The sequence below is a fragment of the Telopea speciosissima genome, chromosome 4, assembly GCF_018873765.1.
Source record: "Telopea speciosissima isolate NSW1024214 ecotype Mountain lineage chromosome 4, Tspe_v1, whole genome shotgun sequence".
Lineage (NCBI taxonomy): Eukaryota > Viridiplantae > Streptophyta > Magnoliopsida > Proteales > Proteaceae > Telopea > Telopea speciosissima.
This window is the reverse complement of record NC_057919.1, coordinates 48,063,425-48,085,340: the sequence shown is the minus strand read 5'-3', so window position 1 is coordinate 48,085,340 and position 21,916 is coordinate 48,063,425. Positions and strand designations below refer to the sequence as shown.

The 21,916-nt window shown below is 46.1% G+C and overlaps 1 long non-coding RNA gene across 1 annotated transcript in view; it reads left to right on the top strand.

The window, feature by feature from the left end:
* Positions 1 to 19,019, top strand: part of LOC122660046 — a 32,818-nt gene extending 13,799 nt beyond the window's left edge. Inside the window, exons 2-4 of the long non-coding RNA XR_006332606.1 lie at positions 3,403 to 3,509; positions 7,042 to 7,047; positions 19,006 to 19,019. This is a non-coding gene — a long non-coding RNA (uncharacterized LOC122660046). The remainder of the gene's footprint in view (positions 1 to 3,402; positions 3,510 to 7,041; positions 7,048 to 19,005) is intronic.
* The last annotated feature ends 2,897 nt before the right edge of the window (positions 19,020 to 21,916 follow it).

The window sequence follows — 21,916 nt, the reverse complement described above, 5'->3', positions numbered from 1 at the left end:
ATACTTAGGGCTTCCTTTGATTCCTGCTAGACTCTTAGCTCACCATTGCACCCCGATGTTGGATCTTATTCGGAAAAGGCTTCAATTGTGGAAAGGTAAGCTCCTCTCTTATGCAGGCAGGCTGGTTCTTATCAAATCAATTTTGGAGTCATCTCATATCTATTGGTCTGGCAATTATGGTCTCCCCCAAACCTTTTATCAAATCCTTGGAATCCCTCTTGGCTTCCTTCTTTGGAAGGGTACTGAATCTTCAAGATTTCGTCACCCTCTAAGTTGGGCTGTTATGTGTCTCCCTAAAAAGGAAGGTGGTTTGGGTATTATAAGAATCAAAGAAGTGAACTCCGCTGGCATCATCAAGCTAATCTGGAAGATTATTACAAAAAATAAAAGCATCTGGGTTGATTGGATTTACTCGAGCCTCCTTCATCAGGGTTCCATTTGGACTACCTCAACGTTGTCAGATGCTTCTTGGGTTTGGCACAAGATCCTTGCTAGCCGCCAGTTGGTGCTTCAGGTCATTCACTCTTAGATTGGTGATGGTCTCTCTTCTTTCCTTTAGCTGGATCACTGGCACCTAATGGGGATCCTCCTCCACTCGGTCACCCCTAGAATCATTTATGCTTCCAGCCTCCATAGGCTCTCTTTGGTGGCTGACATAATGGATCAGGCTGGCTGGGCTCCCCCCTCTTCTACTACCCCTGTGGCCCTGTGCTTAACTATATTTGGAATGATCTCCATTCCATCTCCAGAAGATCTGCAGGTAGAGGTGATTGTGTTTCTTGGTCGTCAAACAATTCAAGCTCCTTCTCCTCTAAAGCAGCCTGGGACTTCATTCGTCAGAAAGTCCAAATGGTTACTTGGAGGAAACTTCTTTGGTTCAAGCATCACATTCCTCGCCATTGCTTCATGGCATGGAAGGTCTTCACCAACTGTCTTCCAACTCAGATCTTCCTTCGCAATTGCCAGATCTCAGTCTCCCCCACATGCTGCCTCTACTGGAACAATATGGAAGACTCTGATCACCTATTTTTTGGCTGCCCTACATCGGCTGCCATTGGAAAGGCATTTTAATCAAATGCTGCCCTGCCCCTAAAAGAATTCTTCCTTTCTCTAGAGAGTGGATTCAAATTGATATCTTTTGCTGGCTCCTCTATTTTTTATACGGTCAGAAATATGGCTTTTTGTGCAACTCTCAACCATATTTGGATGGAGCGTAATATCAAGAAATGGACCTCCAACTCTCGATCTTATCAGTAGATTTGGGATTCCATTTCTCTCAAAATTAAAGCAAAGATCTTGTTAGCTCCTCCCTCTTCTTGTTCTGACACCCCAAGGAATAGGCTCATTGTTGTCTCCTAGGGTCTCTCTTCTATCTCTATTGTTGGTCCAGCCCCTCTTAGCTAAGGCTTGGCTTGCTGTGTTTTGTTTTGTTGTTCCCCCTGGGGGCTTCTTGCAATTCTTTTCTCCCTTTGGTAATGAATTCTTTTATTCAACCCAAAAAAAATAAAAAAAATAGTGAAATAGTTTCTAAAGAATATGTGGTTACTTCCTTTGTAACTAAGATTGAACCAAAGGTGGAGACTGAAAATATTGATTTTATTTTGCTGCCAAACTGTTTTGACGAACCACGAATGTGAACCACAATTGCACAACTACATCCCCGACTTCAGAGAGCTGCCAGAGCATTGTTTTGGATTGAAGTCTGATCTCCATCACTTCAAGCTGATCTCTTCCTTGACCAAAACTCAAGTTCGAGTTTTTTCTAAGAAGGGGAGAATTGATGCATGGAGAAATTGGCTCAAAAGGTTCTTTTCCAGAACCTGGTCCAGATACTGGTCCATAGGCCAGCACCAACCCAAGCCGTAGGCAGGTCCTTGCTGTCCCAACCTAGCCCTGCTGAGTTTATTTTATATAGTTCTTTTTGGGTCCACTTGGGTCCATTATTTTGGAACAACTGCTGGAGAAGACTTTTTGTATTCTTATTTTGTCTTTATATGTTCCTAGGTTAATTAATGTAGTGGGTTTTACTTTCCTAGGTAGTATTAATTAATCTTTTAGTTTTCCTAGTTTAGTAGTTATTATATCTTATTTGTAGTTCCTATGTCTGGGAACAGTTTTCTAGGTCTTTGGGATAGTTTCAATGTCTAGGAATTATTCTCTATGTATGGGGAATTCCAAAGGGGTTCAGGGGTTCTAAGAGTCTCTTAATGTCATTGTGTTGTACTCAAGATTTTCATCTCCATATAATGCAAGTCCTGGCTGCTCTCAAAGGCAACCCAGAATTTTGAAGAAAAAAAAAATTCCTCTTGTGAGAACCCTTATGAGAAACAAGAGCTGTGAGACTCAGCAACCCAGGTGGGACTCCTACAGCTGGTAGACTGGTGGGACTCCAGCTCTACAATCTAACTATCTATTTTCATACTACCTATTCTCTTCTAGATTCAATCTTGGCTTGCTTACCCTCTCGGGTATGAATTAGAATGGGACTGAAATTCACAATTAATAGCTAAAATCATGGGAGAAATAAGAAGAAATTGATCCTGGGTTTACCAATTGAGTGAGGAACTGAGAGATTAGTTGGTTGTTTGAGAAATTGAAGATTGAATTAGAGTTCTGTGCACCTGGGCTGAGGTATTAAGGTAAAAGTATTCTCGGTTCTTCATGTAATTTGCTGGTTAGATATCAAAGAAAAAGAATGGGATTTAATGAGAGCTGCTGTGAAGTTATAAAAACAATTGAGAGATTTGGGTATTTATGATGCTGAATGATAGGATTGTGAAGAAAAACTGGTATGAGAAGAGGGTCTCATTTGGGTGGGTGAGGTGTTGTAGAACTTTGTCAATAATTGCCACCAGTGTATACATTTGACTGAACTGTTATTTAATAACTAAAGCTTACGCTATGTTGTAAGCGAGTCTAGGATTTATTTATTACTACTAATGTAAGATTGTAACCTTCTGGGTTGGCGCTCGTGAGAGTGGTGCCTAAGACCCTGCCTGGGTTTGGGACGTTACACTAGACCCCTCAGTGGCGGCAGCCTCATGCACTAGGTACGCCCTTTAGCAATTGCTCAATGGTAAAGTTGCTCCATTGTGACCTAATGGTCGCGAGTTCAAGTCAGGAAACAGCCACTCCGTGAAGCGGGGGTAAAGCTGCATACATTATGACCCTCCCCAGACCCTGCAATGGTAGGAGCCTCGTGCACTGGGTACGCTCCTTTTAGTTTCTTATCATTCAAGGAGAAATGTTCATTTGGTCATATGTAGAAAGTATCCAATTTCCTCTTCATATGTTCATGCTTCTCTTACTGCTGATTTTTGGCACAATTATGTCCTTCATGATATTCTAAATTGTTTATTTGGTCAATAACCTTCCTTACCTGAAATAATATTTGTGAAGCAGGCTACCAACCCATGAAGATATTGTAAATAGTGTCCATAAAATGTACGCGAAGGATGGGATATCTAGGGATGAAGTTGTGAGCATTGTAAACACATTTCCTAATCAAGGTTTGTCCTTTTCTTGCACGGTTTGTAGGGACTTAATACATTTTGGTATCCTTAGATCCAGAAATTTAGTCAGGAAGTTGTGCTCAAAGCATTTACCACTTTCTTCAAAGCCAAGTGAAGTCATCCTTAATCATACTTCATGTTATTTTATTGCAAGGTCAAACAGGTGCAGAACTGCTGAACTTGCACCTTCGTGCAGCTCTAGTGGCTTTTCAGTCCCTTATTCTCCAAGTTTGGTCCAATCTGGGATTTCCTACTGTAAAGGGTTAAAGCAAAGAAAATTGGTGAAAAATACAATCTTTGCAAAATTCTGGGTTGTTGAAAATACAGAGTAAAATGTGGAATGAAATTACACAAGGTGGGCCATATGATTGAATCATGGCACCAAATTTGAAACCTGACCAATACATGTTGTACTATTAAATGGGTCCAATTTTTTCAATTGTACATGCCACATGGCAGAGACAAGCGCAGGAATTGCACTGCCCAGCTACTGTCCAAGCTGGGATGGACCCCTTGATCTCATTGCTGTTAAGCGAGTCAATTATGTGAGTTACATTTTCAAGCCATGGTGCTTAGTAAGATGTCTTGCCTTATTGGATCTGCTGATTTCTATATTGTAATTAAGTCTGCAGCAAGACACCATAGATTTGCGGTCAAAGCCCCGGACAATCTCCACACACAGGAGAATATTGTCGGCAATGCTTCTACCAGAGGTGAAGGCCGATTGGTTTGGGGTAACTAAAGAAGGAATCACCAACTGAAGCTGATTAGCCAGAATTTTGGCAATGAATTTGTAGAGAAGATTGCAGAGGGAGATAGGCTTTAAGTCCGACAAGGAAGAGGCACCCTCTATTTTGGGGATGAGGCAAAGGAATGTTTGGTTAATGCGGGGGAGCTGACCGGGATTATAGAACAAGCTGTGGATGGCTTTAATGAGATCATCTTTAATGATGTTCCAACTAGCCAAGAAGAATCCCATACTGAATCTGTCAGGACCTGGAGCCCGATTGGATTTATGCGAGAGAACCGCTTTAAGGATTTCATCATTCGAGGGAATGGATTGGAGGAGATCCAAAAAGGAGGGGACAAATTTATTGATGAGATTAGGGGGGATGGGGAGGAGGAGAGAGGAGGGGCAGAAGAGAGGAGAAAAAGAAGATGACTCGATTTTTAACGCTGAGGGCATCAGTGATGGGGGAGCCATCCGAACCCAAGAGCATGGTAATGGAATTAGAGTTGGAGCGGGCTTTCAAAGAATGATGAAAGTAAGCCGAATTGGAGTCTCCAAGCTCAAGCCATTAAATGCAGGATTTTTGGTGGAGAAAACTCTCTTCTTGGTAGGAGAGAGAGGATAGCTCAAAGGGGAGCCTTTTCTCTTCCTCAGCAAGCCAAGGGTGGAGCATGCCCGACTGGACTTGGGATTAGACAAGAGAGAGTTTGGAATGGCAGGAGGAAAGCCAGGAGGAAATATTACCAAAGATGGAGACTTTGAGAGCAGCTTTGGTATTTCGAAGCTTTTTTACAAAAGCAAGGAAAGGGAGAGAGAAACAATGGATAGGCTTGGACCAAGCCTCACTAACGGAGGGAAGAAAAAGGGAATGGGAAGACCACATGTCAAAGAATTTGAAAGGCTTTGGGCCAAAGGAGGAGTAGGGTTGGATGAGGAGGAGACAAGGGGATCAGACATACCAGGGAGGAGGGAGGCATGAGCATTGGGGAAAAGGGATAGCCAAGCATCATTGACGAGGAAATGGTCAATTTTACAAGCAATTCGATCAGGCCCCAGTCTCCTATTATGCCAGGTAAAGGGGGATCGCGACCATCTCAAAACATTGATTCCAAGATATTCAATGCAATCATTGAAGGCATTGACTGAGGGGAGATCAAGAGGGCGACCACCAATTTTTTCAAATCCGAAACGAACAACATTGAAGTCACCTCCTACACCCTAGGGAAGGGTGCCAACACGAGATTGGAGAAGAGAAAGGTCATTCCATAAAGGAAGACAATCGATAGCTTTGTTTAAGGAATAAACAACCGAAAAGAAGAGAGAGGACAAGGGGTTGAGGAGGGATAGATGCAGGTGAAGAATTTGGGAGGAGGAGAAGGAGGACGAGATATGAACTTTTGTAAGGTCCCAAAGGATCCAAATACGACCATTGGGGGAGTGGTCATAGTTCGAAAGGAAGGACCAAGAGGGAGCAATAGAGGAGACAATACGGGGGGCATTGTCCTGAAGAACTCAAGTTTCAAAAAGAGCATAGAATGAAGCATTGTTGGATTTGATGAGAGAGCGAATCTCAGCAGGCTTGTCCAAGGAATTAAGACCCCTAACTTTCCAAATTAATCCTACACACATGAGTGAAAGGGGTTAGGCGGCGACACCCGAGGGGGAAGGCTTCTATATCTCTTGTGAGAGTAGGTAATAAGATGGCGACGAGCCAAGGAGTGAGCCATAGGGGGAAGACCATAAGATGGCAGGATAAAGAGAGGAGAAGGCACAACAGGACCAGAAGGGGGGCTAGAGACAGGGGAGGGGGGAGGGGGTCTCACCAGAGTGGGCCTCATTGACAGGAGGACAGATTAGGATAGTGGAGCTCAATCCAAACAAGGGAACCAGGGAGGGGAGGGGGGGAGGATTTTGAGTGGTTTCGTTCAGAGGGTGACGGTTAGTGGGGGGGACGGTTCATGGGAGGGGTTAAAGACCGGATCAGAGGAGGGTGTGGACGCAAGTGGTGGGCCAGGGATGGTTGGGTAGGACTAGGGTTAGAAAAGGAGCGTGAAAAAGCAGTACGTGGAGCCAAAATAGGTTCTTTGACGTTGGGGCAAATGGGACAGGCGTTAAGAGAATTACTTAGGTTAAGAGAATGGTTAGGTAAGGTTAAGAAGGAAAAAGGGCAAGAGGCGAGAAGCCGAGTATGGGTGTTATGGAGGAGAGGGGAGCTGGGGAGAGGACGTCACAGGGGGTTTAACGGAATAGGGGTAAGTTGAGTGGACAAAAGATGGTGGTAGGTGTAAGGGTTCAAGGTGGGTAACAGGGGTGGGGATACCTTCCAGGGAGTGGCAGCGGTTATGAGATCGAAGTCCATACTGGTAGGAACTTTACGTACCTGAGGCAATGGCCTGCAACGACAAACAAGTTTGGAGCGTAGTGACAAGAGGACCAGAAGCTTGGACACCAATCGAAGATTCAGCAATTCCAAAACCTGAACATTCAACTGCGGCAGAAGAGCCATCTGGACTTGGGACCAAAGGACCAGCCATCTGAGCTTGCGGATGTGATATAGTAGCAGTGGCAACTAGGTCAAAGCCTGTTGAGGAGCTATCAGACCAAGGTTGTCAGTGGGATCAATGGTTCAAGCAGGCAAGTAGCACCGCTGTTGGGAGAGGGAGCTTTTTGGATCTACGCCTGCTATTTTTGCAAGTTCTGAAACAGCGAAGAGGCTAGGGTGATGACGAACCAGAGACCTGTGGCTCTGAAGCTTCGGGGGCAAAGGAGTTCTAAGTCTCCAGCATACGAGGTAGCAAGGTATCTGTTGTAGCTATGGAGAGGTTCAAACTCATCTCAGGAACAAGGAAAGATGGGAGCTCTCTGTCAAGAGGTGAGCCGGAGGTAGATTGTTAATGGCGACGACAGCTGCAAGTCTTCAAACGACCATGGTTAGGGGCTTTAGAGGAGCCAAAAAGTAGCGGTGGTGCCGAATAGCAAGCAGAACCTGGTAGGCGAGACATGGAAGAGGAGCTTGGGTCCAAGCAATGGTCGGTCATTGCGGTGAAAGCTGGAGAAGTCGAAGCAGATGCCCCAAGAGTGATCAACTCATAAGGCTTAACAACTGGAGCAGCAGATGGGATCTCTTGGACTTCAGAAATAGGGGTGAAAGTAGAGGAGCTTTGCCGGAGCTGTCACACCCCACTCCCAAAAGAGCCACCTGGTATGACTAGGGTGCCAACTGTTATCCCACATTGACTGCCAGGATCTCAGATGCAATACCTTTACCGTCACAGTACACCATAATTTCTTGCAAATCAGAGCAGCGGAAATAAATATTAAATAGGTCTTGTAATAAAGGGTCTAATATGATAATTTAATAATTTAATATCAAATTATTACTTGCAATATACAGTATTGAAACGTATATGTAAATATAAATATATTATTTATACAACCTTGTAACCTTAAATAATAAAGAAGGGCAGGAATAACACGTTTCCAGTCCATTGCTCGCACCAACACAACAACCAACAATACGACTTAAGTCATGTTACACAAACTCAGAATGGTATCGGTCCAACATCATCTACGTAAGTACCGGATAGAAACCCGTGCTTACTACAATCACAAGTATTTGCAACCACAACTAAAAGAATGTGTATGCAAGGGGTGAACTTCACTAAGTTCAATGAGGGATGGGGGCATGCAAACTTACAGAATAAATATGATGCGGTCCGTCAGGGGTCCACGCCTGCTGTCTGATCGGCGCCCATCTACCACGGTCCACGCCCGTCAAGGGGTCCACGCCTACTGTCTGATCGGTGCCCATCTGGTTCCCGCCCATCTGATTTGCGCCCCTCCGATTCGCGCCCTTTCGATTCGCGCCCTTCCGATTCACGCCCTTTGATCGGCGTCTGGTATGCTCCTTTCTTTCTCTTCTCTTTTTTTTTCCTTTTTTTTTTAATTTTTTTTTATTGGTTCTACATTGGTGGTTGCAGGTTGTCATCCCTTTCTTCGCATTGGTTGCTTTGCTTTGGGAGACCGCCATTCTGAGTAAGTAGCTAGTAACTAGTCTGCTTCATTGTTTGTCCATGTCTTCATCCGATGACTCTGTTCCGACTATGATCGTTGTTGGATCTGTTGAGGAGTCTTCTTCGGGGTCGTCATCCCCCGTGGATACTTCCTCTTCCTTGCCTTCCCCTGTTGCTCGTGATGGGGAGGAGGAGGTTTCTGGAGGTCCAGCCCCTAGCAGGGGTCGTAAGGCCTCTAAAGCTTCTACTTCAGTCGGTGACCCTAGGAGCAAGTTGGCTCATATTCCTAGCATCTTGACTTCTTCGGACTTGGCATCACTTCGTCGAGAGTACCATATACCCTTTGAGGTCATATTTCCCATCCCTAGTCCTGATGACCGCGCTTACTCCCATCGAGCAGATGAGGTCAGCCTTTACCATATCTTTTTTGCCCATGGTCTTCGTTTCCCTATCTCCTGTTTTATGGAGTTGGTGTTGGAGCACTGGGATGTCACTCCTGGGCAGGTGTTGCCCAAGTCTTGGAGTGTCATTCTAGGCTTCTATGTGTTCTTCGCTCGAATGGGGCGTGCCGTCACCGTTCCCCTGTTCTCTTACTTCTATGTGTTGAAGAAGGGGGAAGGGGGGTGTTACCACTTCGCCCATCGTCTCCCTAGGGGGTCGCTTGCATCGCTCAATCCTCTGGTGGGGATCACCAACTCGGTGAAGTATTGGAGAGACCGCTTATTTTTTGCCATGGTCCCCCGATGTGCCTTGCGATCTACCTGGGAGGTTATTGATGTCAAGGGGGTGAACCACCCTCTTGAGTTGAGCGAATTTCAGTGCGACTCCCTCCAGCGATGTCAGGGATGCAACCCGTTCGACGTCCGTCAGCTGGATTCAGAGGCCTTCTTATGCCTTTGGAAGTTGAGTCCTGGTAAGATATTTTAGCTTCTTTGGTCTTTGCTTATGTACTTTTCTTCTGTGTACATGTTGTCTGACTTTGTCTTATGTTTCTTGATTGTATGTTGCTGTGCAGTGGATATTCGACCTGATCTTAGTGTCTTCCGCTCGGATCTACGGAAGTGGAGTACTCAGACTACTCCACCTAAGGGTAGTTCTTTTGCTGTTGATCCTCCAGCTCCTACTTCTTCTTCTTTCGGGGTTGCTGGGACCAAGCGAAAGGGAGGCCCTGACCCCCTGGCTCGGTGAGGACTGGACCGCGGGTTATCCTTCTGTGGTTGTCTCATGTTGTCGCTGTTCCTGGATCCTCTGTTCCCCCCTTCTAGAGGCAAAGTGGTGATCTCCTCTTCTTCTGACACTGTTGCTAATCCGCCCACCTCCTCTCCTTTAGCGCTACCTTGGGATCTTCAGGAGGGAGCAACGTTTACCAGTCGCAATGTATGCCGAGAGTGGCTGGATATGGGGAGGATTCCCGGCAAGCGTTCGGTCCTGCAGGGGTTTAGCGATACCTTCTTGACACAGTCCCTCTACCAGGACTTGGCTTCTGTGAGTTGTACATCTCACTCTTTTGCTTTTGGCATTGTTATTGTTCTTGTACTTGGGATGATTCTTTGTGACTAGGTTGCTTGGAGGTCCAACATCGTTTCACAGAGACGGTGCTTCGCCTGGAGAGCCATGCCTTCTGAGAGATTCAGCTGAACTGCAAGTTCCAGGGCTTGGAGAAGGAGCTTCAGGGGCATAAGGTCGCCCGGGAGGAGACCGTGGCATGGGAGAGGAGTATGGCAGAGGAGCTTAGGTTGGCGTCTGCTACTGCGGCGGAGAGCTCATCTAGAGTTCATGCCCTAGAGGAGGAGCTTCGCGCCTTGAGGCAGAGTCATGAGGTTGAGGTGTCCGAGGCTGGGGAGAGAGTAGTGGCAGCTTATCAGAAGTCTCCTGAGATCACTGTGTACTTCTACAAGTACAATTAGGAGATATATGACGCCGGCATCCGAGACTTGGCAGTTCGCATTCTGGAGACGACCCACGACTATGATTTTTCTGGGTTCCCAGAGGTCACCACATTGTTTCCTGCGACTGCGGTTGTGGCTCATGCTTCTCTGGAGGGTGACGTTGTGGCGACAGAGGAGGGGGTGGTCTTGCTAGAGGAGAGTGTTGCTCGTCTTGCTAAGGCTCATATGATGTCCCCCGCTGGGTCGGATGCCGCCCCTCCGTCTGATGCACCCTGAGTTGATAGGTGTTTTTTAGATGTTGAACTTTGGATTGTGATCTCTTTTGGATTGTATGTACTTGACTTTTTTATCTTCTTCGATGTGGATGTTGCATATATGTGATCTTTGTTGCATCTTTGATGGTTTTCTTACCTTTGTAATCCTCGGTGGTCTGTAGTCCTTAGTGATGTTCACGTCTTGGCGGTCTACGGACCTTGGTGGCCTATGAGCCTTGGTGGCATAACGCCTTGGTGGTCAACAAACCTTGATGGCCAACAGGCCTTGGTGGCATAGCGCCTTGGTGGCATAACGCTTTGGTGGCATAACGGGCCCTGGTGGTCAACGGACCTTGGTGGCCAACGGGCCTTGGTGGCATAACGCCTTAGTGGCCAACGGGCCTTGGTGGTCAACGGACCTTGGTGGCCAACGGGCCTTGGTGGCATAACGCCTTAGTGGCCAACGGACCTTGGTGGCCAATGGGCCTTGGTGGCCAACGGGCCTTAGTGGCATAACGCCTTGGTGTAGTGGCAGTGATCCGGTCGAGTAGTAGAAGACGAGTATTTTCGAAACCAACTCTTTACTTCAATAAAAAATTTCAAATTATTCTTGAAACAGCGATGCCATCTACTGCTACTGCTACCACTACTGTTACCACTACCGCTACTATTTTACTGCTGCTATTGGTGGTGCTGCTGTTACTTCTACTGATAGTACTTCTTCAGGTGTTCTGAGTTCCAGGTATGATCTACCTTCTTGCCCCCTGGAGTTTTCAAGTGGTATGTCCCTGGACGTATCTGCTTGGAAACTATGTATGGTCCTTCCTAGTTTCCTAATAGCTTCCCTTCTTTCTGCGGCTGCGATGCACTTGCCCTCCTTAGGACTAGGTCCCCCTAGTGAAATAACCTCTCTCGTGCCCTGGCGTTGTAGTATTTGGTTGTGCGCTACTGGTACACTATGTTTCTCAGGAGTGCCTTCTCTGGTACCTCATCCAGGAAGTCCAGGTTTGCTCGCAGTCCATCTATATATGTCCTTTCATTGAAGTGCAGTACTCTGTGGGACATGGCGAGGACCTCTACCGGTGCTAGTGCCTCTGTACCATATGCTAGGCGAAATGGATTTCCCCTGTAGGTGTTCTTACTGTGGTGCGGTATGCCCACAGGACACTCAGTAGTTCTTCGACCCACTTCCCTTTGGCTCCTTCTAGTCTTTTCTTTATGCCATCCAGTAGGGTTCGGTTTGTTACCTCCACCTGACCATTGGCCTATGGGTATGCTACCGAAACAAGCCGATAGTCAATGTTGTAGCTTTGGTAGAAGGCTCTAAACTTCAGGTTATTGAATTGCTTCCCATTGTAGGAGACTATGATTTTTGGCACACCGAACATGTAGATGATGTCGTCACGAACGAACTTCTCCATTTTATTTTCTGTGATCTTGGCCAATGGTTTGGCCTCTACCCACTTGGTGAAGTAGTTGATGGCAACCACCAAGTACTTGCGGTTGCCTGATGCTGCTGTGAAGTCTCCCAAGATGTCTACCCCCCATATGGCAAAGGGAATAGGGTTGAGGATCGATGTCAGTTTAGTGGTGGGTAGATGGGGTACTGGGGCGAACAATTGACATTGCTCGTAAGCCTTGACGTATTGCACCGCTTCCTCTTGCATTCTCGGCTAATAGAGTCCTTGTCGAAGGACTTTGTAGGCTAGATGTCATCCTCCCATGTGGCTTCCATAGATCCCCTCATGTACTTCTGCCAGGGCATATTGGGCTCTGTTGGGTCCTAGGCACCGAAGCAGTGGTGCTGTGGCCCCCCTCTTATACAGTACTCCATCCAGGACGGTGTACTTTGTAGCTCTCATCCTTATTTTCCTTGCTTCGACCTTGTTTTCTGGTAAGACGTCGCTCTGTAAGTAGTTGAGTATAGGGTCCATCCAGCTAGGCCCTTCCTCAATTTTGTTGACTTGCTTCTCCTGGTATGTTGGTTCATGCAATATTTCCACGTACACTGCACTGGCCAGATTTTTGAGTTCATCATTGGCTAGCCTGGACAGTGCATCGATGGTGGCATTTTCTACCCTGGGAACTCGAACCATCTAGAACTTCACAAACCCCTCGATCAATTCCTGAGCACGTGCTAGATATGATGCCATTCGCTCGACCTTCGCCTCATACTCTCCATTCACCTGATTTACCACTAGCTGGGAGTCACTCCGGATGGATAGGTGTGTGACTTGAATGGCTTTGGCCACCCGGAGTCCAGTCAGTAGTGCTTCGTACTCTACTTCATTGTTGGATGCTGGGAAGGTAAATTGGAGAGCAGACTGGATTCAAAATCCTTCGGGGCTGGTGAGTATGAAATCAGCTCCGCTTCCTGTGGCGTTACTCGAACCATCCACGAACATCTCCCATGATCCTCGATCTTGGTCCTTTGGTTCCTCTGCTTCTACCTCAGTCTTCGGTAGGGTGCATTCGACAATGAAGTCCTCTAGAGCTTGGCCTTTAATAGCCATCCTGGGTTGGTACCTGATGTCGTGTTCGCTCAGTTCAATAGCCCAGGCGATCAACCGTCCAGAGATGTCTGTCTTGTGCAGTACCTTCTTCAATGGTAAGTTGGTGAAGACTATGATGGTATAGGCTTGGAAGTAAGGTCTGAGCTTCCTAGCCGCGATCACCAGTGCATACGCTACCTTCTCAATCCTTGTGTACCTGGTCTCTGCATCAATCAAGACATGGCTAACATAATAAATGGGTCTCTGAATCCTACCCTCTTCTTTTAGTAGCACTGCACTTACTGCAACGGGTGTCGCCACCAAGTAGATCTACAACTCTTCGTTGGGCTCTGGGCACCCAAGCAATGGTGGATTCTCGAGGTACACCTTCAGCTCTTTAAACACTTTTTGGCATTCCTCTGTCCATGCAAAGTCTTTAGGACTTCGGAGGTTTTTCAATGTCTTGAAGAATGGCAGACACTTGTCTCCCGACCGTGACACGAACCTTAAGAGGGCAGCGATGCTTCCATTCAATCTCTGTATTTCTCTGACTGTCCGAGGTGGTGCCATCTCTTGGATGGCCTTGATCTTGGATGGGTTGGCTTCTATTGCCCGTACTGAGACCATGAACCCCAAGAATTTGCCTGACGTGACTCTGAAGGCACACTTTGCAGGGTTGAGTTTCATTTGGTTTCTTCTCAGCACGGTGAACGCTTCTTCCAGGTCAGTCAGGTGTTAATGGGCTTGGACGCTTTTCATAAGCATGTCATCTACGTACACCTCCGTATTGCGCCCAATCTGTTCTTCGAACATCTTGTTGACCATCCTCTGGTAGGTGGCCCCTGTATTCTTCAATCCGAATGACATGATATGATAACAATAGTTCTCCTTGTCCGTTCAGAAGGAGGGGTAAGATTCGTCATCCTCATACATGAGGATCTGGTTGTAACCAGAGTAGGCATCCATGAAACTCAACATCTCATGTCCGGAAGTGGCGTCGATCAACAGATCGATCCTGGGTAGTGGGTACTCGTCTTTTGGGCATGCCTTGCTCAAGTCCGTGTAGTCGATGCACATTCTCCACTTCCCATTAGGCTTGGGTACCATGACCACGTTCGCGAGCCAGGTAGGGAACTTCTCTTCCCTGATGAACCCTTCTCGGCTCAACTTCTTGACCTCTTCTTTGATGGCTGCTTGTCAGTCGAGGGTGAAATTTCTTCTCTTCTGCTGAACGGGCTTCCTGGTTGGGTTTACATGCAATCTGTGCTCTGCTATGGATCTGGGTATGCCTGGCATGTCTGCAGTTGACCATGCGAAGACATCCATGTTAGTTTAGAGGAGATGCCCCAGTTCTTCTTTCTGCTCATCGCTCAATAATGAGCCAACCTGTACGACCTTGGAAGGGTCATCTTTGCTGAGTGGCTAGGGGATGAGGTCCACCACTGGTCTTCCTTTTTTTTTTGTCAATTCATCTCTCTGGTCACTGACCAGGTTCTCTATGTATAGTATCATCCCTCGTGTGTTGCCATTGTTCTTCATCACAAAGGTGGCATAGCAGTCTTTGGCCTTCTTCTGATCACCTCGAACTTCCCCCACTCCGTTGTCAGTGGGGAACTTCATCTTTAGGTGGAGTGGAGATGCCACACCTCTAAGGGCTATCAGGGAAGGTCGCCCTAGGAGGCCATTGAACGACACCACGGACCTGACGACCATGAAGTTTACCATGATGGTCACCTATCGAGGGTGCTCTCCAAAGGTGATGGGCAGCTCTATGGTGCCTCTGATGGGGGCTGTGGAACCCAAGAATCCATGGAGGCAGGTGGGCTCTGGCTTGAGTTGATCGTCTCTGAATCCGAACTTGCGGTAGGCTTCCAGTGAGAGTACATCCACGGACGCCCCTGTATCTATCAGTACCCTGTGCACGGGTCGGTTGGCTATCTCCACCTATATTACCAGGGCATCCTCATGTGGAAAGCTCATACCTTCGAAGTCATCTTCTGAGAAGGAGATCACCGTCTCGGTCTTGGCCATCTTGCTTGGCTTCTCTGCTACTCCCAAGAACCTGGCATGGGCTTTGGCCTTCCTGGTTGATTCTTGCCCCGGTCCTCCTAGTATGGTGAGGATGGGGGCTCCCTTGGTGCCGCTGAGCTCTGCTACATCTCTTCTTTCATCAGTGCGGTCTCTCTCCCTATCTTGGTCCACTCTTCTTTCTTCCCTCCTTGGTTCTCTTTCTCGGTCACATCCTCGATCTCCTTGGCCCGAACGGCCATCACATCTCCCCTTCACGTACTTGTTCAAACTCCCTGCTTTCACAAGGCCTTCTATCTCCCTCTTCAGTTGGTAGCAGTCTTCTGTGTCATGCCCATAGTCCTTGTGGAAGAGACAGTACTTGTTGGGATTGCGCTTCTCAGGTCCTACTAGCATGGGTCGTGGCCATCGAATTAGGTCATGGTCCTGGATTTGCATGAGGATTTAAGACCTGGTGGTGTTCAGCGGTGTGAACTCTGAACTGCCTGCTCTCTCAGTCCTCTCTAGGTGAAGGTCCCTTCTTCCTGTTGGGCGATTGCCCTTCTCTTATCGACGTTCAGTCCTTGACCTCTTACTCTCTTTATGGTCATCAGGTGCTGACCTTTTGCTATCCTGTGGCTTGGCTTCAATTGCCTTCTTCCGAGCTTGTACTATCTCGGCCATGTTGGCGAACTCGTTGCATCGCTCCAGGAGCTCCTTCATAGTCCTGGTCTCATGACGCCCCAGGTCCTTGATCAACTCCATGTCTCGGATGCCCCCTGCCAAGGCGGCATGCTGGGTCTGATCGTCTAGGTCTCTGACTTCTAAGGACTCCTTGGTGAACCTACTGACATAGTCCCTGAGGGACTCCCCAGGATTTTGTATCACATTCAGTAGATTGACCGTGGTCTTCTTTTACTTGACGTTGCTCTGGAAGCGGGTCACAAACTATTCGCATTGCTCTGCAAACGACCCAATTGACCGTGGTCGCAACCTGGAGAACCATGAGGTCGCCGCACCCTTGAGGGATGCAGGGAATGCTCGACAGGATACCACGTCCGATCCACCATATAGCGTCATCATGCCATTGAAATAGTTGATGTGGTCATTAGGGTCGGTGGTACCACTGTAGAGTTCAAAGGTGGGTAGCCTAAACCTGGATGGGAGTGAGGCTGACATGATGTCTTCTGAGAAGGGGTGTTATCTAGGGATTGAGTGTGGCTCACCCTTGGTCTGCTTCTTCAACCCTTCCAGCATCTCGTCCAACTCTCGGAGTCTCTTGTCTAGCTCTTCATCCCGTGTTTGTCCTTCACGTCTGACTGGTCGCTCACTACGAGCTCATTCACGCCCTCTCCTGGAAGTCCCTTCACGTTTCGACTGTTGGTGAGAGGGTGTAGGGTCACGTCGTGACGAATCTTGTCTTGACCGCGAGGGGCTTGCTTCATGGTAAGTTTGGCTTTGCCCTGGTACATGACTTCCTCCTAGTCGACCATCAAACACTGACCTCCGGATGGACCCTTCTGGGTTAGGTACTACCGATCGGTGTGATGGCATTCTCCCCTGATTCAACCGTGCTGGAGGATCCACCGATCTCCCCCTAGGTTGGGATGGCTCTCCCCACTGCATGGTGTGCCTCTCTGATCTGTTACCCCTGGAAGGGGTCCTCCTGGGGCTCTGTTCACGTCGAGGGTCCGTCCTGCAATGGTATGATGTTGCACGTTGCCTCAGGTAGTCACGGAAGAGTCGTTGATCCTCGAGGATCTGTCTCTGTAGGTCATTGATCTGACCCATAGTTACTGGAGCATTGGGGTCAGGTACCACCTCCACCACCACTTCGTTGTTGGGTTCGACCATCGCAACTTGATCATTATCTAGGATCTCCCTCTCCAGAGTGACATGGTCCTGGTCATTGGCTTTACGACTTGAGCTCTCCGGAGGAGGTGATCCATTCCCCTCTCTAGGGGCATTGTTGGTGGAGGGAGCGGTCTTCTTGCCTCGTGGTGCCATGGTATGAATAGTTATGGAAACAAGCTAGTAAAGGTAATGGCTAGCATCGTTCCCACAGACGGCACCAATCTATTGCGTCAAGAAATCACTCAGCAGTCCTTCGAGTGCGGTAACCTGTAAAAGACCCTGGGTGACAAGGGAGAACCGGTGTGGTTCCGGCCTAGGACTCTCCGATGCCTAAGTTAGATCTCTCTAAGCAAATAGATGAATAGTAGTATTCAATATGAGTTTAGATGTCCCCTGACGGGGCTGTGTACCTTGCCTTTTATAGTAGTGTATGGCGGTGTGGAGAGTCCTAGTTGATGTAGAGTGTTTACCGTAGGGGATAGAGTCCCTGAGTAGCAGGGCTCCTCCTTGATAGTTTGTCTTCCTGTGAGACGTAGTGTCATGATAGACTTGGCATCCTTGGTGGATAGACCTCATCTACGTGGTAGATGAGGTTCCTAGTATATGAGTCTGTTCAGACTACGTGACTCGATAGGCGGTGGCCCAGAGTCCTTGGTGATGCGATTTGTGTCTTATTTATGGCGATGGTGACTGCTGTGTTAGAGGGAGATTGTGCCCGGGGATGGCGTGTTCGGGGAATCCGTGCCCCGGGGTCTTCATCTAGGGGGGTTGGCGCCCAAGGAGATCCACGCCCCAAGGGGGTTGGCGCCCAGGGAGGTCCACGCCCCCAAAGGGGTAGGCGCCCAAGGGTGGCAGCGCCAGATGGGGTTCGCGCCTGTGGGTGTTGGTGGTCGGTGCCTACGGTTGGTCCTTCACTGGCCCTATTTTGGCTCCCTTCCTTGGACTGGGACACGTGGCAACCTCTGATTGGTTGGAGTGAATTTGGGGTTCATCAATGTGAAAACCACAACAAATTTAAATTTTTGGAACTTGTGTGATTTCAGGTTCCAGCTCTGAGTCTATGGTGGCTTCGATGCTATGGGCTGCATCGGTCGAGGATACAGAAGAATCACTCGACACTCCTATGGAGGATTCCAGGGATTCTTCCCAACTTGCCCTTCTGGAGTCAGAGGACCCCTGATGGAACCCCGCACCTGAGCTACCTGTGTCTGATCTGCTGCCTGGATAGCATGCAGAACCTCTCCATTAGTTAAAACCCATTGTAAGTATGATTTAATTATATTTTATAGTGTATCGTACTGATCGATTAGAGTTATAGGGGTATTTTGGTAAATTTACCTCTATGGGACCCACATCCCCAGTGGGAAATCCTATTCCCAACATTTACCCGTACCCGGATTACCCCTGAGGCATAAGACATTATTATATAGTTAGAATAATCTAATTAGTAATTAATTCTAACTAAAATCAGATTTAAGAAGTTATTTCTAAAAACAGATTTTACTTTTTTTTAAAACAAACAATACTTAATTAAACCACTATCTATATATATAACTAACTTAATATACTATTCACAATTCACAATCATAAAGACCAAAGAGAGAAATCGTTCCAACCTAAAGAAAGACTAGAGAAGAAGAAGGGGAAATTGAGAAGCCATATCGTAGAGCTTTGGTTACATACTTTATTTTGGAGCTTTGAAGCCTTCTTTGGAGTTCTTACTGCCCAAGATTGAGCTGCCATCACCTCTTCTTGTTGTCAAATTCAGGTGGGCCATGGAAAACTTGCTGCTTCAACTTCATCTTCTCTATTCTCCACCTCTAATTAAATTTATGTTAAAAATCTGCCATTAAACCTTACTTATATAGGTTTAATTGACCAAACTCTATGCCTTGACCCCAAATTTGATTAGATTTTTGGTTTAGATGTTGCTGCAACCTAAGTGTTGTATGCAGTCCTTTAAATTCCTGCTCAATTAAATAGCCTATTGAACCCTAAATGGGTAATTGAAACTAATTGATTAAAAACCCCAAAATTAATAATGGTTTTAAAATTAAACAGCAATTTCATATTGACCCACCTTAGTTTAGTGTTAAAACCTGAAATTGGTGGCCTGCATGTGAAGATCCATGCACCAGGGCCCAAAACCCCAATTCTGGCCAGGCAGCCAGATGCTATTACAGGCCTAAGGGCGGTCCTCCAGCTCCTTGGAGGTCTACATCCGGCTGTCTATTTTGGTACATTTGTGACCTAGACCCTATGGGACTTGACCTTGGACCATCACAGAACCTAATGTATGATGTTTGATGTGTTGTTTAGGGTTGTTTCCACTATTTCTTACCGGTTTTGTTGGGATCTTTGGAGGGTAACTGACCTAGGACTAAATTCATGACCTAATCCCTGCTATTGTCTCATATTTAGGACTATCTTGATCTGTTCTTCCCTGCTTACTGGAGTTTATTCACTTAGGCTAGTCAGATACATCAGGTAAGGGGATTTTGACCTTAATTTCAGTGTGTTTGTTTTATTAATTTCTATTTGTTAAATCTTGTCATGCCATACATCATAATAATACTCTGAACATGTAGTTTTATAGCTTTTCCCTTCTTTGCATTAGATGTGCATGATATTAGGCTGCATTTCCATGTTGCATCTGCACATATTACTTGATTTTTTTGAATTATTACGATGATGATGTTGTTGGACAGAATTACTGTATAATCTTATGTTGATTCATATGCCATCATGTTAGTATGCATATGGTTAGGATTTATGATGAACCCAGTGCTACAACCCTTACCAATAGGGGTTGAGGTGTTGGATAACCCGTGGTAGGTCCGAAGGGTAATACCAGGATGCCATTTACTGTCCCCATGTTAGCGATCCGCTCTGCTGTGGGATCAACAGTAGGGTTAGTCTTTGGGGGTTTGCTAGGGTCCGATGGTTCATGCCGAAATTGGCGGGTCTTCACCATAGTAGAGTGCTTTCGCTCGGGTGACCGACGGCTGGTTTTGATATTTCGGGACCGAGGCTAGTATGTTGCTACAGTAGCAGTTATACCTCATGAGACTTAGTATTGCTGTTAGGTGCATCCTTAGATCTGGGTCATGCATCATAGACTATTTGCACTTGCTTGTGTGTTTCCCTTACTAGGCTCTGTGGAGCTCACCCCTATGGTTAACCTTATTTTTTAGATGATCTTGTTGCTGCTTCTGTGGGAGTCTCCTCTACGCAGGACTCTCCTTCAGCCCTTGGAGTTGATGCTCCTTTGACGGTGGTGCACGATGCTTCGTGCTCGTGCGATGACTACACGTTCTCCTGAGATACTGCTAGATTCAGGCTTCTTCTCCACTTTTTGTTATACACTTTTGTATAGTTTATGTTAATAAGTCTTTTGTTTAACTCTTTTGTTTATAGAAGAATCACTGTAACATTGGTCTTTTGAATATATATATATATGCATGTATATATATCACTGTTCAGTTTAGTCTTCCTTAATTGCTGCCTTATTTATGTATTTAATTGCTTCCGCTGTATTTAATTCTGTATTTGTGGATATGCTTGCGAATAGAGTACAGAACTTGTGATCTTGGTGGGTTGGTTGGATGTGAGACACATCCAGTCACACTTGGCCCTTAGAAACCGGGCTGGAGTGTGACAGTAAAGACTAACTAAAGTTCATAAGAAGGCCTATATGAAATCATGAAAAGGAAGGAACACATAAGAATAACAAAAGGCCAAAAGCTTTGTATGTTGGGAAACTAAAAGGGCTTAAAAGTGGATTTGGCTCCTGTCCTACAGTGGCGGGAGCTGGAGCGTCCAGCCCAGCCAAACAACAACAAAAATAGGGGTGGGGTGGTCATTTCATAGGTGGGTCCCACCACTATTTTTAGGTGGTTTCCATGAGTTGGACGCTCCAGCTCCCGCCACTGCAGGACAGGAGCAAAATCCCTTAAAAGCTGCACTCCTTTTCTGTTGAGCCTATTGTTATGAAACTGAGCAGTGGCTTTGGACTTTTGTGCCTTGTGTTAATTCGCTCTTTCTTCTTTACTTCTTTATTTATTTTTCTTCTTTTCCAGGAATCTGTTTCAATGCAAAGAGCAGCCGTAGCAGAAAGTAGAGCAGATGTATAGATTCAGTTTGAGGAGGGAGAATTACAGCAGAGGCCAAGCTCTGCAAAAACCCCTGCCACGTGGCAGATGATGCATTTATCTTGTTCTCCTCCTACCCACCTAACAAACACCATAACCAGATCTTATACATAACCAATAACAACAATAAACCCACATCTCATAACCAAAGAGAGTCTTCAGGAAGACAATGAGGAATGTAGAGATTCTAACACACTTCAGCTCTTCCCTTGTGGTGATGATGCAAAAAAGGAGACCAAGCTGAGTATTCAATCAATGAATAGAGACTTCACTCCATGCCAGTTTTTTGAGTTCCTTTCCATGAAGAACTGAAGGAGAATAACTTAGTAGCTTAACCATTTGTCATCATGTATGTGAGAATTAAGATGATGGGTCATGTTTAGATTTTGTTGTTATTGGAAACTTTTACTGTTCTTGTTGTGAACTGCAGAGGTTGGTGGATGTTAGGTATTTAGTGAGGTGGGTATGAAGGAGGTTTCCTTAAACTGTACTTCCACCATGTTGTTTAAATCAATGAAGAACTTCATGATAGTAAATATTACAGGTTTCAATGTTGAAACTTGACAGGTCTACCTATCTATCTCTTATGCCCCTATTAAAGTAGTTTCAGAGAGAGTGGTGATGGAGACTTTGGGTTCATCAATTGAGGTATTTGAATGTGAAATATGAATCAAATGTGAAAGAGTTTGATCGATCGATGTTGAAATAACTTATAATTTGGGTTGAAGACATATGTTGCATTTCCTTACATATATGGAAAACAGATGTTTTTAAAATTGACATTCCTCTTATGGAGAGGTTATTTTAAGGGGACAATGAACAAACTTGGAAAACTGATAACAATTGCACAATAAACATAATAAACCTAAGAAAAGAAACTAAAGCAAGACATTCTTATAAAACATAGGAACAAAGCTCAATCAATATATGGTAGTTTTCATGAAGTGTAAATTCTACTTGGAAGCTCTAAATGAAATTAACTTTAAAGGTATTTTAACATCATAAAGGAATTAA